The sequence below is a fragment of the Bos grunniens genome, chromosome X (assembly GCF_055505025.1).
Source record: "Bos grunniens cultivar Pamir isolate PY7600 chromosome X, Bosgru_T2T1.0, whole genome shotgun sequence".
NCBI lineage: Eukaryota > Metazoa > Chordata > Mammalia > Artiodactyla > Bovidae > Bos > Bos grunniens.
In genome coordinates this window covers 131,644,474-131,657,488 of record NC_141194.1, presented here as the reverse complement: position 1 = coordinate 131,657,488, position 13,015 = coordinate 131,644,474, and the positions used below count along the sequence as shown (strand labels likewise).

The 13,015-nt window shown below is 40.9% G+C and overlaps 1 protein-coding gene and 1 long non-coding RNA gene across 15 annotated transcripts in view; one reads left to right on the top strand and one right to left on the bottom strand.

Annotated features, from left to right (window-relative positions):
• The window catches only part of ENOX2 (ecto-NOX disulfide-thiol exchanger 2), a 289,817-nt gene extending 289,518 nt beyond the window's left edge, over window positions 1–299 (bottom strand). For 5 of the 13 annotated variants that reach the window (XM_086389292.1, XM_086389297.1, XM_086389300.1 and 2 more), the window contains exon 1: window positions 89–288. The gene's annotated coding sequence lies outside the window, so the exon portion shown is untranslated. Of the gene's footprint in view, window positions 1–88 lie in introns of all 13 variants that reach the window. The other 8 variants (XM_086389289.1, XM_086389299.1, XM_086389288.1 and 5 more) reach the window with 7 other exon arrangements.
• LOC147341424 (uncharacterized) lies at window positions 43–12,646 on the top strand. 2 transcript variants are annotated; one of them, XR_015159658.1, is made up of 4 exons: window positions 230–362; window positions 4,203–4,610; window positions 8,404–8,657; window positions 10,309–12,646. It is a non-coding gene; the product is annotated as an uncharacterized LOC147341424 (long non-coding RNA). The 2 variants fall into 2 exon arrangements; XR_015159657.1 differs by lacking the exon at window positions 10,309–12,646 and having other exon boundaries at window positions 43–362; window positions 8,404–8,808.
• The last annotated feature ends 369 nt before the right edge of the window (window positions 12,647–13,015 follow it).

Sequence of the window (13,015 nt, the reverse complement as noted above, 5' to 3'; positions counted from 1 at the left end):
CCCGCGGACCCGGAAGCACCATCCTCCCTAGGCCCCCTCAGTCCCACAGTCCCCAGCCTCAGCGGCTCAGGCTTTCTGCCTCTCTGACCTCCAGCTCCCCGGCTACCGAAGCGCGACTCCTTATAGAGCCGCGGAAAATCGGGAGGTGCCGCAGCTTCCGAGCAGGCAGTGCCCTTGCGGCGCACGGCGCCGGGCGACAGTCTTCTGAACTCCCCGCCTGGCGCTGCCGGCTTAGGCCCGGCTCCCAGGCCCAGGTTGGACTCTCACCCACTCTGCAGCCGCTGAGGTGTCTCCTATTGGCTACTGGTCACCGGGGGAGCCGCAGGCCCGAGCCCTTGTCCTCCTGGGAAATGTAGTTTGAGGTCGTTGGAGGCTGTTCTTCCTGGTGGAGGGGGTGGAATCCAATACTGACATTGGCGGAGAGACTCTAGTGAAGACAGGATTGTGGGAGATGAAGTCGAGACCTTTCTTTTTATGTACCCAGAGTTCCTCCCCTCCGCCGGCTCCCTCCCCTGGTTCCTATTGTCCCCAGAGTTTCGGGTTGAGGACAGTGTTCTGGATGTTGTAGTTTGAAATGTGCTGTCTTACAGAATCACCCTTCTTGGGGTATGGGGTTGTGCTTGTGGGTCAGCTAAAGGTTCTAGATTGATTTTACTGTTCGTTGAGCTCCTGGCATGCGGGGGGGGGGGGGGGGTGCAAACATGTCATCGCAGTTTGAAATTCTCATTAAGTTTTTTTTTTAATTTTATTTTATTTAACTTTACAATATTGTATTGGTTTTGCCATATATCAAAATGATTCAGTGGGTTTTTGCAAAATGTTATTTATACTCTGATAAGCTAAGGATTTTGACTCATCCTTTAAAATTGTCAAAATGTGTTCTGTGTGAACCATCATTAGTATCACTTTAAAGTTTCTGGAAATGTATATTTGTTTCTAATTGGGAGCCATATTTTTTCCCTTGGAAATGGTGTCACAACAGGCATAGAAATGTGACTTGTGTTATCGAGTCCAAGCTTTCTCTACTACCTGCAGGACGGGCTGATGAATCAGAGATGAGGTGTTGAAGCAAGGAATAAGACTGTATTTGGAGAGTTGGCTGACCAAGGAGATGGCAGAGTAATGTCTCAAATAACCATATTATCTGGGTCTGGATGCCAGGTTCTGTTATAGAACAGAGCTGGGGGAAGTGAGAAGACAAAGTAAAAAGGCTTTTAATTTTGCAAATATCTCCTAGAATGGCAAGCCTCAGGCAGGGAATTGGTTAATTTCTTCCTTCCTGCCATCTACAGGTGGACAGGGTTCTGAACAAAGGCACTTTAGTAGCAGTTAGGCAGAGGGGCAGGATTCTCTGAGATAGGCCATTATGTATGATTATGATAACAAAAGCAACCAAAATCAAGTCAAAGAAACACTTCCAACATGCAGTCAGAATTGGCTTTTTCCTGCAATAATTGAAGCTAAGCAAGAGTGCTGGTTCAGTTCAGTTCAGTCGCTCAGTCTTGTCCGACTCTTTGCGACCCCATGAATCGCAGCACGCCAGGCCGCCCTGTCCATCACCAACTCCCGGAGTTCACCCAGACTCACGTCCATCGAGTTAGTGTTGCCATCCAGCCATCTCATCCTCTGTCGTCCCCTTCTCCTCCTGCCCCCAATACCTCCCAGCATCAGAGTCTTTTCCAATGAGTCAACTCTTTGCATGAGGTGGCCAAAGTACTGGAGTTTCAGCTTTAGCATCATTCCTTCCAAAGAAATCCCAGGGCTGATCTCCTTCAGAATGGACTGGTTGGATCTCCTTGCAGTCCAAGGGACTCTCAAGAGTCTCCAACACCACAGTTCAAAAGCATCAATTCTTGGGTGCTCAGCCTTCTTCACAGTCCAACTCTCACATCCATACATGACCACAGGAAAAACCATAGCCTTGACTAGACAAACCTTTGTTGGCAAAGTAATGTCTCTGCTTTTCAATATGCTATCTAGGTTGGTCATAACTTTTCTTCCAAGGAGTAAGCGTCTTTTAATTTCATGGCTGCAGTCACCATCTGCAGTGATTTTGGAGCCCAGAAAAATAAAGTCTGACACTGTTTCCCCATCTATTTCCCGTGAAGTGATGGGACCAGATGCCATGATGTTCGTTTTCTGAAGGTTGAGCTTTAAGCCAACTTTTTCACTCGCCACTTTCACTTTCATCAAGAGGCTTTTTAGTTCCTCTTCTCTTTCTGCCATAAGGGTGGTGTCATCTGCATATCTGAGGTTATTGATATTTCTCCTGGCAATCTTGATTCCAGCTTGTGCTTCTTCCAGTCCAGCGTTTCTCATGATGTACTCTGCATATAAGTTAAATAAGCAGGGTGGCAATATACAGCCTTGACCTACTCCTTTTCCTATTTGGAACCAGTCTGTTGTTCCATGTCCAGTTCTAACTGTTGCTTCCTGACCTGCATACAGATGTCTCAAGAGGCAGATCAGGTGGTCTGGAACTCCCATCTCTTGAAGAATTTTCCACAGTTTATTGTGATCCACACAAAGGCTTTGGCATAGTCAATAAAGCAGAAATAGATGTTTTTCTGGAACTCTCTTGCTTTTTTGATGATCCAGTGGATGTTGGATATTTGATCTCTGGTTCCTCTGCCTTTTCTAAAGCCAGCTTGAACATCAGGAAGTTCACGGTTCACATATTGCTGAAGCCTGGCTTGGAGAACTTTGAGCATTACTTTACTAGCGTGTGAGATGAGTGCAATTGTGTGGTAGTTTGTGCATTCTTTGGCATTGCCTTTCTTTGGGATTGGAATGAAAACTGACCTTTTCCAGTCCTGTGGCCACTGCTGGGTTTTCCAAATTTGCTGGCATATTGAGTGCAACACTTTCACAGCATCATCTTTCAGGATTTGAAATAGCTCAACTGGAATTCCATTACCTCCTCTAGCTTTGTTCCTAGTGATGCTTTCTAAGGCCCACTTGACTTCAATTGTCATTTCCTTCTCCAGAGGATCTTCCTGACCCAGGAGTCGAACCCTGGTCTCCCACATTGCAGGCAGACGCTTTACCATCTGAGCCATTAATGACCTCAAAGCCAGCCATAAGACACCTGTTTAACCTATAATGAAGTCACGCTGTGAAGAACAGAGGCCACATCCATCGGTGTAATGCAACAGTTTAGAGAAAATACACAACTTGAATAATAAAAAACTGTATATTTCTTTACGAAATTATCTTTTTACTAAAAAAAAAAAAATAGGCTAAAGGAGGTAGATAAAGGAATACAAGGGGACACCTAAACACTTTCAAGTGATTAAAAGGTTGGAGAAAATGGTTTCAGTCAGTCAGTTCAGTTCAGTCGCTCAGTCGTGTCCGACTCTTTGCGACCCCATGGACTGCAGCATGCCAGGCCTCCCTGTCCATCACCAACTCCCTGAGTTTAGTCAAACTCATGTCCGTTGAGTCGATGATGCCATCCAACCATCTCATCCTCTGTTGTCCCCTTCTCCTCCTGCTTTTGATCTTTTCCAGCATCATGGTCTTTTCCAATGAGTCAGTTCTTCATATCAGGTGGCCAAAGTATCAACATCATTCCTTCCAATAAATATTCAGGACTGGTTTCCTTTAGGATGGACTGGTTGGATCTCCTTGCAGTCCAAGGGATGCTCAAGAGTCTTCTCCAATACCACAGTTCAAAAGCATCAATTCTCTGGCACTCAGCTTTCTTTATAGTCCAACTCTCACATCCATTCATGACTACTGGAAAAACCATAGCTTAGGCTAGATGGACCTTTGTTGGCAAAGTAATGTCTCTGCTTTTTAATATGCTGTCTAGGTTGGTCATAGCTTTTCTTCCAAGGAGTAAGCATCTTTTAATTTCATGGCTGTAGTCACCATATGCAGTGATTTTGGAGCCCCCTCCCCCCCCAAAAAAAATAAATTCTTCTAGAAAATTAATTTTCTAGAAGAATTTGTGGAAAATTCTTTAAGAGAGGGGAATACCAGACCACCTGACCTGCCTCTTGAAAAATCTGTATGTAGGTCAGGAAGCAACAGTTAGAACTGGACATGGAACAGACTGGTTCCAAATAGGAAAAGGAGTACGTCAAGGCTGTATATTGTCACCCTGCTTATTTAACTTATATGCATAGTACATCAGAAGAAAATGGCTTATTAGGACTAATTTCACTCCTCACTTTTGACTTCTGCTTTCTTTGTTATAGATGAATCCTTGGAGCTGAATGGATCATTAGGATTGGGTTATTACAATTTCACTGATGACAACTTTTTGACTCACAAATGGAACGAAAGCAAAGAAAGAGGAATTGCATTTTGCTCAGATACTTGCCTAAAATTTTTTAAAGTGACATGAAGGAAGAAGATGATTTAATAGACTCAAAAATGTATTCCGCAAACTGCTTTGTGCAAGGCCCTGGACTGGCCCAATTGCTACAGAATTGGAAAATAGTCCTTCCTCTGAAGTACCTCACGATCTAAGAAGAGAGATAGACTATACAATGTACAGAGTGCTCTAAAAGGTTCTTTATAGGGTTCTGTAGGACCATAGAAGAGGAAGAACTCATTCCATTTCTGGAGAAAGCAATGCTTGAATGATGAGCCTTGGAGAACCGGTAAGATATTTGTCAGCTTTGGGGCAAGGAGGTTAATCATACACAGGGATAAGGATGTGAGAGAGTGCAAAAAACAACAAAAAATTTCGATACTGCAGGAACTAGATGGGGCAGGAATATAGGGCCATTCTAATGAGTTCACAATATAACCTGAAAGCACTAAAGAACCATCAAAGGATTTTAAGCAAGGAAAATGATATGATCAGTTGGATTTGGTGATAATTTGAATATGAAATTTCAAGAATTTGAGAAGGAAATGGCAATCCACTCCAGTATTCTTGCCTGGAGAATCCTGTGGACAGAGGAGCTTGGTGGGCTGCTGTCCATAGGGTCGCATAGAGTCGGACACGACTGAAGTTACTTAGCATGCATGCATGTATATGAAAAGGGAGGAAAAGGAAGGCATCCATTATGACTCTCAGGTTCTGATATGAAAGAGTGAACCTACCATTCATTGAGATAGGGACCCCAGAAAGAGTTGCAAGTTTTGTGGGGTATAGGACATTTAAAAATTTGAGGAATCTCTGGAATATTTGTGTAGAGATGCCTCAAAGGCTGTAAGGAAATGTAGATCTGAAGTGCAGGAGAGAGGTCTGAGTTAGAACTAGACATTTGGGATACATCAATAATAGATGGTAATTAAATACATAAATATGAATTGAATTTTATGGAATGCTTAGAATGGTAATTTTAAAAGGACAAAGATTAAGTATGACTGCTACTCCTAAGTCACTCCAGTTGTGTCCGACTCTGTGCGACCCCATAGACGGCAGCCCACCAGGCTCCCCCGTCCCTGGGATTCTCCAGGCAAGAACACTGGAGTGGGTTGCCATTTCCTTCTCCAATGCATGAAAGTGAAAAGTGAAAGTGAAGTCGATCAGTCGTGTCTGACCCTGAGCAAGCCCATGGACTGCAGCCTTCCAGGCTCCTCCGTCCATGAGATTTTCCAGTGAGAGTACTGGAGTGGGTTGCCATTGCCTTCTCCAAGATTAAGTATGGAACCCTAGATAATAACCATATTCAAGTAGTAGGTAGAGGAAGATGTGCCTTCAAAAGAAGCTGAGAAGGAATGGCCTGATATTTGAACCAACAGAAAACAAAGTAGAAGCACTGGAATATTGTACAGAGAGGTTAAATAAAAGGACAGAAGAGTAACAAGGAACTATTCATTCATCCATTCAACAAATATTTATTGAGTACCTACAACATTCCAGGTACAATTCTAGATGTTGGGAATAGAGGAATGGGGGTGGGGGCAAAACCCAGACCATATCCCTTCCCTTTGGAACTTACATTCTAATAGGGGGAAACTATCAATAAATAAGATTAATAATTAAAATAAATAGCAGTGAAATTCCCTGGCGGTCCAGTAGTTAAGGTACATATACACAATGGAGTATTACTCAGCCATTAAAAAGAATACATTTGAATCAGTTCTAATGAGGTGGATGAAACTGGAGCCTATTATACAGAGTGAAGTAAGCCAGAAAGAAAAACACCAATACAGTATACTAACACATATATATGGAATTTAGAAAGATGGTAACAATAACCCTGTATACGAGACAGCAAAAGAGACACTGATGTATAGAACAGTCTTCTGGACTCTGTGGGAGAGGGAGAGGGTGGAGAGATTTGGGAGAATGACATTGAAACATGTATAGTATCATGTATGAAACGAGTCACCAGTCCAGGTTTGACGCACGATACTGGATGCTTGGGGCTGGTGCACTGGGACGACCCAGAGGGATGGTATAGGGAGGGAGGAGGGAGGAGGGTTCAGGATGGGGAACACATGTATACCTGTGGCGGATTCATTTCAATATTTGGCAAAACCAATACAATATTGTAAAGGTTAAAAATAAAATTAAAAAAAATTATTCCCTAAAAAAAAAAAATAAATAAAATTAAATTAAAAAAAAAAAAACAAAACACTCTGCACTTCTGAACTCTCATTGCTGGGGCCCCAGGTACAATCCCTGGTCAGGGAACTAAGATCCTACAAGCTAAAGGGTGCAGCCAAAAAAAAAAAAAAAAGTAGTGACAGTTAATATTTCTACAATGCTAATTGTAATGTGTGTGTATGTGTGTTTACACATACAAAGGTGGGACTCTTCTTGACCTATTGTTCATAGAATGTATGCTTGAAAATGTACCCAGGAAAGAATGCTTGGGTATAGAAAGTGAAAGTGAAGTCACTCAGTCGTGTCCGACTCTTTGTGACCCCATGGACTATAGCCTACCAGGCTCCTTGGTCCATGGAATTTTCCAGGCAAGAGTACTGGAGTGGGTTTCCATTTCCTTCTCCAGGGGATCTTCCCAACCCAGGAATTGAACCCAGGGCTCAGGCATTGCAGACAGATGCTTTACCATCTGAGCCACCAGGGAAGATGGTAAAGGATCCGCCTGCAATGCAGGAGACCCAGCTTTGATCCTTGGGTGGGAGATCCCCTGAAGAAGGGAATGGCAATCCACTCCACTATTCTTGCCTGAATTCCATGGACAGAGGAGCCTGGTGGGTTACAGTGCATAGGATCGCAAAGAGTTGGACACAACTGAGTGACTAACATACACACACACAGAAGAAGATGAATTTGTGAAATAGTGACCCTTTGTAAATCAGTCTGGCTGGATTTATAGATCAATTGGTAGGCCAAGGTTAAGGCTTAAGAGCCAGTGTACAGTTGAAGTCATGGCCAGGGTTCAGGTTTATAATGTGGAATGTGTTTGGCTTCAATCTTCGGCTTAGGTGAAGGCTTACTTGATCTGTTGCTGTCTTAATGAGTCAGTGTGGATCCATGGTTAGAGGACCATGGAAGCAAGTTTAGGACTCAGCCTGTTATCAGTGTTAGGCTCCAGTGTTAAAGCCATGGTTCTATCTGTGATAAAGATCAGAACGTATTTCTGACTGGCATGAAAGCTCACTGTGAGGCTCTTTAGTCCAGTGTGGCCTGGATTATACTCATTGTGAAGACAAGGTACACTATTTGGGTCCAAATTTTAGCCAGTATTAGGGTGTAGTTTATATAAGAGAGGCCTTATTCTAAGATTAGTATTAGGGCTCAGTCTGTAGCTTAACCTTAGACAGATCACATCCACGGTTAGGGCTCAGCTCAAGGTTTCACTTTAGTTTTTAGTCAGTATTGGAATCACTGTTATTTCTAGGTTTGGAAATCAGTAAAGGCCATATCATAGCTCTGTCAGGGGTTACAGTTCCTGTCAATTGTATTGCCTGGGGAAGAGCTAATTAGAATTTGAACAGGATTTATGTTCAGTCTTTCATCAGGTAAAGCTCCAATTAGAGTTTAGTTTTGGCCCAGCTTTAGGCCTCAGTCTGTGGCCGTTGTTAATACACAGGCAGTGTCTTAGTTTTATACTGTCTGTTGCCATGTTAGGATATTAACTTTGATGAGCCCTAGTTTTGTTTCAGACCAAAGTGAGCATTTCGTCTATGGACAGTGTTAGAGTATAGTTTGTGGCCAGATGTCAACTCTGTGAGCAGGATTGGGGATGCATATTTGGCCAAAGTAGTTCAAGGTGCAGTTTCTGACTTTAGCCAGTGTCAAGGTTCTGTCTTTGCTCATGTTGGAATGGTCTGTGGCGCTAAGTCACAGTGGTCAGTGTTGTACCTCATTCTGCAGCCTGAGCCTGGTTCAGTAGGTGACTTGCGTTAGCATTTCAATTTGGCCTGTGTCAGAGTTCATCTTTCAGTGTCATATCCTTTTGCCTTTTCGTGCTGTTCATGGGGTTCTCAAGGCAAGACTACTAAGTGGTTTACCATTCCCTTCTCCAGCCATCTGATACGAAGAGCTGACTCACTGGAAAAGACCCTGCTGCTGGGAAGGATTGAAGGCAGAAGGAGAAGGGGTCGACAGAGGATGAGATGGTTGGATGGCATCACGGACTCAATGGACATGAGTTTGAGCAAGCTCCGGGAGTTGGTGATGGACAGGGAAGTCTGGCGTGCTGTGGTCCACGGGGTCACAAAGAGTCGGACACGACTGAGTGACTGAACTGAACTGAACTGTGTCAGAGTTGATTCTGCTGGTAATCGTCCCATTTTGACTTTGTGTAGAGTTTCTGTTCACTGAGTGCTGAGTGTTAATGTTATCTATTAACATTCTCGTTTATATAATTCCAGTGTTGTTCCATACATGATAACTTATTTTTGCTTATATAAACACTTGAAGGAAGCTTATAATTATTAGTAGCTGGATTGAATGTTGAGACAGTAATTTGTCAAAGATTTTTGGATAACAGAGAGCTCCTGCTGTGGCACATATTAATAATTGGTTAACCGCAAACCTTGAAAGCACACCTTTCCTTTATCATTATCATAAGATAGACTAGACGCTAACAGTACTTTTCTCAGGTGCTTTTTCATCAGTGAGACATAAAAAGGAATATGCTTTGACTTATGGAAAAATGTATTTTCCTGATTATAGGGACAAAAATCGTGGGCAATGTCCCTTCTGTTTCTTTTGAAAAAGCTTTATTTATGCATAACTGATATACAAAATTCCATGCATTTAGTGTATACATTTTGATGAGTTTGGACACAGGCATATAGCCATGACACCATCACCATAATCAAGGCACTGAATGTATATATCACCTCCAAAAATCTCCTTCTCTTCTCTTGTGGATTTTCTTTTTTTTGGAGTGGTAAGAACATTTAACATGAAATCTATCCTCTTAACATATCTTAAAGTGTACAATACTGTATTTGTAACGACAGGCACTATGTTGTAAACAAGTCTAGAACTTACTCATCTTGTAAAATGAAAACCTTATACTCACTAAGCACCAGCTCCCCATTTCCTCCTCTCCCCAGCCCCTGGCAGCCACCATTCTTTTCTCTGCTTGTATGAGTTTGGCTACTTTAGTTATCTCATAAAAGTGGAGTTATGAATATTTGTCCACCTATATTTGCCCTTTTCCACTTTGTATAATGTCTTCTATGTTCATCTATGTTGTCACAAATGGTAAGATTTCCTTCTTTTTAAGGCTGAATAATATTTTACATATGTAAATATATCACATCACACACACACACAATGCCAGTGACATGTCTATTTTTAATTTTTGGCAGAACCTCCATACTTTTTTCCATGTTGACTGCACCATTCTCTATTTCTACCAACAGTGTATGAAAATTCCAATTTCTCCACATCCTCACTAATACTTTTTTATTTTATGTATTTATTTTTTTAATTTAAATTTATTTATTTAATTGGAGGCTAATTACTTTACAATATTGTATTGGTTTTGCCATACATCAACATGAATCCTCCACGGGTGTACACGTGTTCCCCATCCTGAACCCCCCTCCCTGATACTTTTTTAAACTGATTTTTTTCCTTCCAGTTTTATTGAGATATAATTGACACACAGCTCTGTATAAGTTTGAGGTGTATAGAATCATGATGCTATGCATCATGAAACGATAACCACAATAAGTTTAGTGAACATCCATCATCTCATACAGATACAAAATTAAAGAAATAGAAAACAATTTTTTTTCCTTGTGATAAGAACTCTTAGGAAGTACTCTCTCTGTTTCTCTCCCTCTCTCTCTCTTTTGCTTAAAACAAACAAGTTGATTATTTTCTTTCTTTCTTGAACTATGTCTGATTTACAATGTTGCGTTACTTTCAAGTGTTCAACAAAGTGATTTAGTTTTTTTTTTTTTTTTCAGATTATACTGCATTATCCTGGAGCAACCCACTCCAGGATTCTTGCCTGGAGAATCCCATGAACAGAGGAGCCTGGTGGGCTACAGTCCATGGGGTTGCAAAGAGTTGGACACAGCTGAAGTGACAGCATGCACTTATGCACACTACATTATAGATTATTACAAGTCATAGATTATAATTCCTGTGCTATACAGTATATCCTTACTGTTTATCTTTTATATATAGTAGTTCCTATCAGTTAATCCCATACACCCAATTTGGTCTTCCCTCCCGCCCTCTCAATTTGACATCATTGTATGTGGAATCTAAAAATGACACAAATGAATCTATACACAAAAACAGACTTGCAGATGGGTAGAAAACAAATTTATTGTTACCAAAGAGGAGAGGATTTAGTCTCTTAACAACTTTCATACCTAACATAGAGCAGTATTAATTATATTGATCATAGTATGCATTACATCCCTAGTAGCAATACTTATTTATCTTATAACTAATAGTTTGTACCTTTTAACCACCTTTATCCAATTCCTTCTGCCCTCCCTCCCCTGCTTCTGGTAACCACAAATCTGATCTAATTTTCTATGAGTTTGTTTTTGAAGTGTAATTGATCTACAGTGCTATGTTAGTTTCTGGTACACAGATAGCACAAATTCTGTATCTCTATACATTTCTAAATGATCACTACAATATGTCGCATTGCCATCTGTCACCATACAAAGACACAGTATTGACTATATTCCCCACATTGTACACTTTATATCCTTAAATCATTTATTTTGTAACTGGAAGTTTGTACCTCTTAATCTCCCTCATCTGTTTCTCTCCTTCTCCTCTCTTTCCCCTCTGACAACCACCTATTTGTTGTCTGTATCTATACCTCTGTTTCTGTTTTATTGTGTTCCTTCTTTTGTTTTTTTTTTTTTTTTTAGATTTCACATATATGTTAAATCATATAATATTTGTCTTTCTCTGTCTGATTTATTTCACTTAGCATCGTGCCCTCTGGTCCATCCATGTTGTCACAGATGGCAACATTTTGTTCTATTTTATGGCTGAGAAGTATTCCATTGTATAAATATATACCACATATTCTTTATTCATTCATCTATTGATCTATTGGTGGACACTTACCTTGGTTATTGTGAACTGTGCTGCAGTGAGCATAGGGGCTCATACATAGTTTTGAATTAATGTTTTCATTTTCTTTGGATAAACACCCAGGAGTGGAATTGCTGGATAGTATGATAATTCCATTTTTAATTTTTTGAAAAACCTCCATACCATTTTCTATTGCGGCTGCACTAATTTACATTCCCACCAACAGTGCACAAAGGTTCCCTTTTCTCTGCATCCTTGCTGGCACTTGTTATTTGTTGTCTTTTTGATAATAGTGATTCTGACAATTGTGAGGTGATATCTCATTGTGGGTTTGATTTGCATTTTCCTGATGAGTAGTGATATTGAGCATCTTTCCATGTGTCTGTTGGCCATCTGTATGTTTTCTTTGGAGAAATGTCTATTTATGTCCTCTGCCCATTTTTGAAATCAGATTATTTGTTTTTTTTCCTTATGTCGAGTTACATGATTTCTTTGTATATTTTGGATATTAAGCCCTTATTGGATATATTTTTGCAAATACCTTGTCCCATTCAGTAGGCATCTGTTTCCATTCAGTAGGCAACTGTCCCATTCAGTAGGCAGCCTTTTCATTTTGTTGATAGTTTCCTTCACTGCACAAAAACTAGTTTGATATAGTCGCACTTGTTATCTCTTGCCTTTTTGGTAATAGCCATCCTAACAGGTGTGGGGTGATAGCTCACTTGCATTTCCCTAGTGATTAATGACCTTGAGCATCTTTTCATATACCTGTTGGCCATTTTTATGTCTGATTTGGAAAACTATTTGGTTCCATATTAATTTTATGGTTGTTTTTTCTTTTTCTGTTTAAAATGCCATTGGTGTTTTGATAGGTATTGGGTTGGATCTATGGACCACTTTGGGTAGTATGGACATTTTGACAATATTAAGTCTTCAATCTACGAACAAGGGATGTCTTTCCATTAACTTCCATCTGCTTTCATTTCTGTCATTAGTATTTTATAGTTTCCATTGTACAAGTCTTTCACCGCCTTGTGCGTGCATGCTTAGTGGCTTCAGTCACGTCTGACTCTTTGCAACCCTGTGAACTGTAGCCCACCAGGCTCCTCTGCCCATGGGATTCTGCAGGCAAGACTACTGGAGTGGGTTGTCATTTCCTTCTCCATTCACCTCCTTAGTTAAGTTTATTCCTATATATTTTGTTATTTTGATGCTATCATAAATGATATGTTTTCTTAAGTTTCAGATAGTTTGTTGTTAATATGTAGAAATGCAACTGATTTTTGCCTCCGATTAAGTTTTTACCAGGCTTCCCTGGTGGCTCAGCAGTAAAGAATCCACCTGCCAGTGCAGGAGACATGCATTTGCAGGTTTGCCCAGTGTTCAAGAAGATCCCCTGGAGAAGGAAATGGCAACCTACTCCAGTATTCTTGCCTGGGAAATCCCACGGACAAAGGAGCCTGGCAGGCTACAGTCCATGGCGTCGCAAAAAGACTCAGTGATTAACAATGACAACAAGCTTTAATTTAATACCAGAGTTTGGGGATTACCGATGGCCAGGTTAAGACTTACTATGAAGAAGGTTTTAGGGCTAAGAGAAGAGTGTAA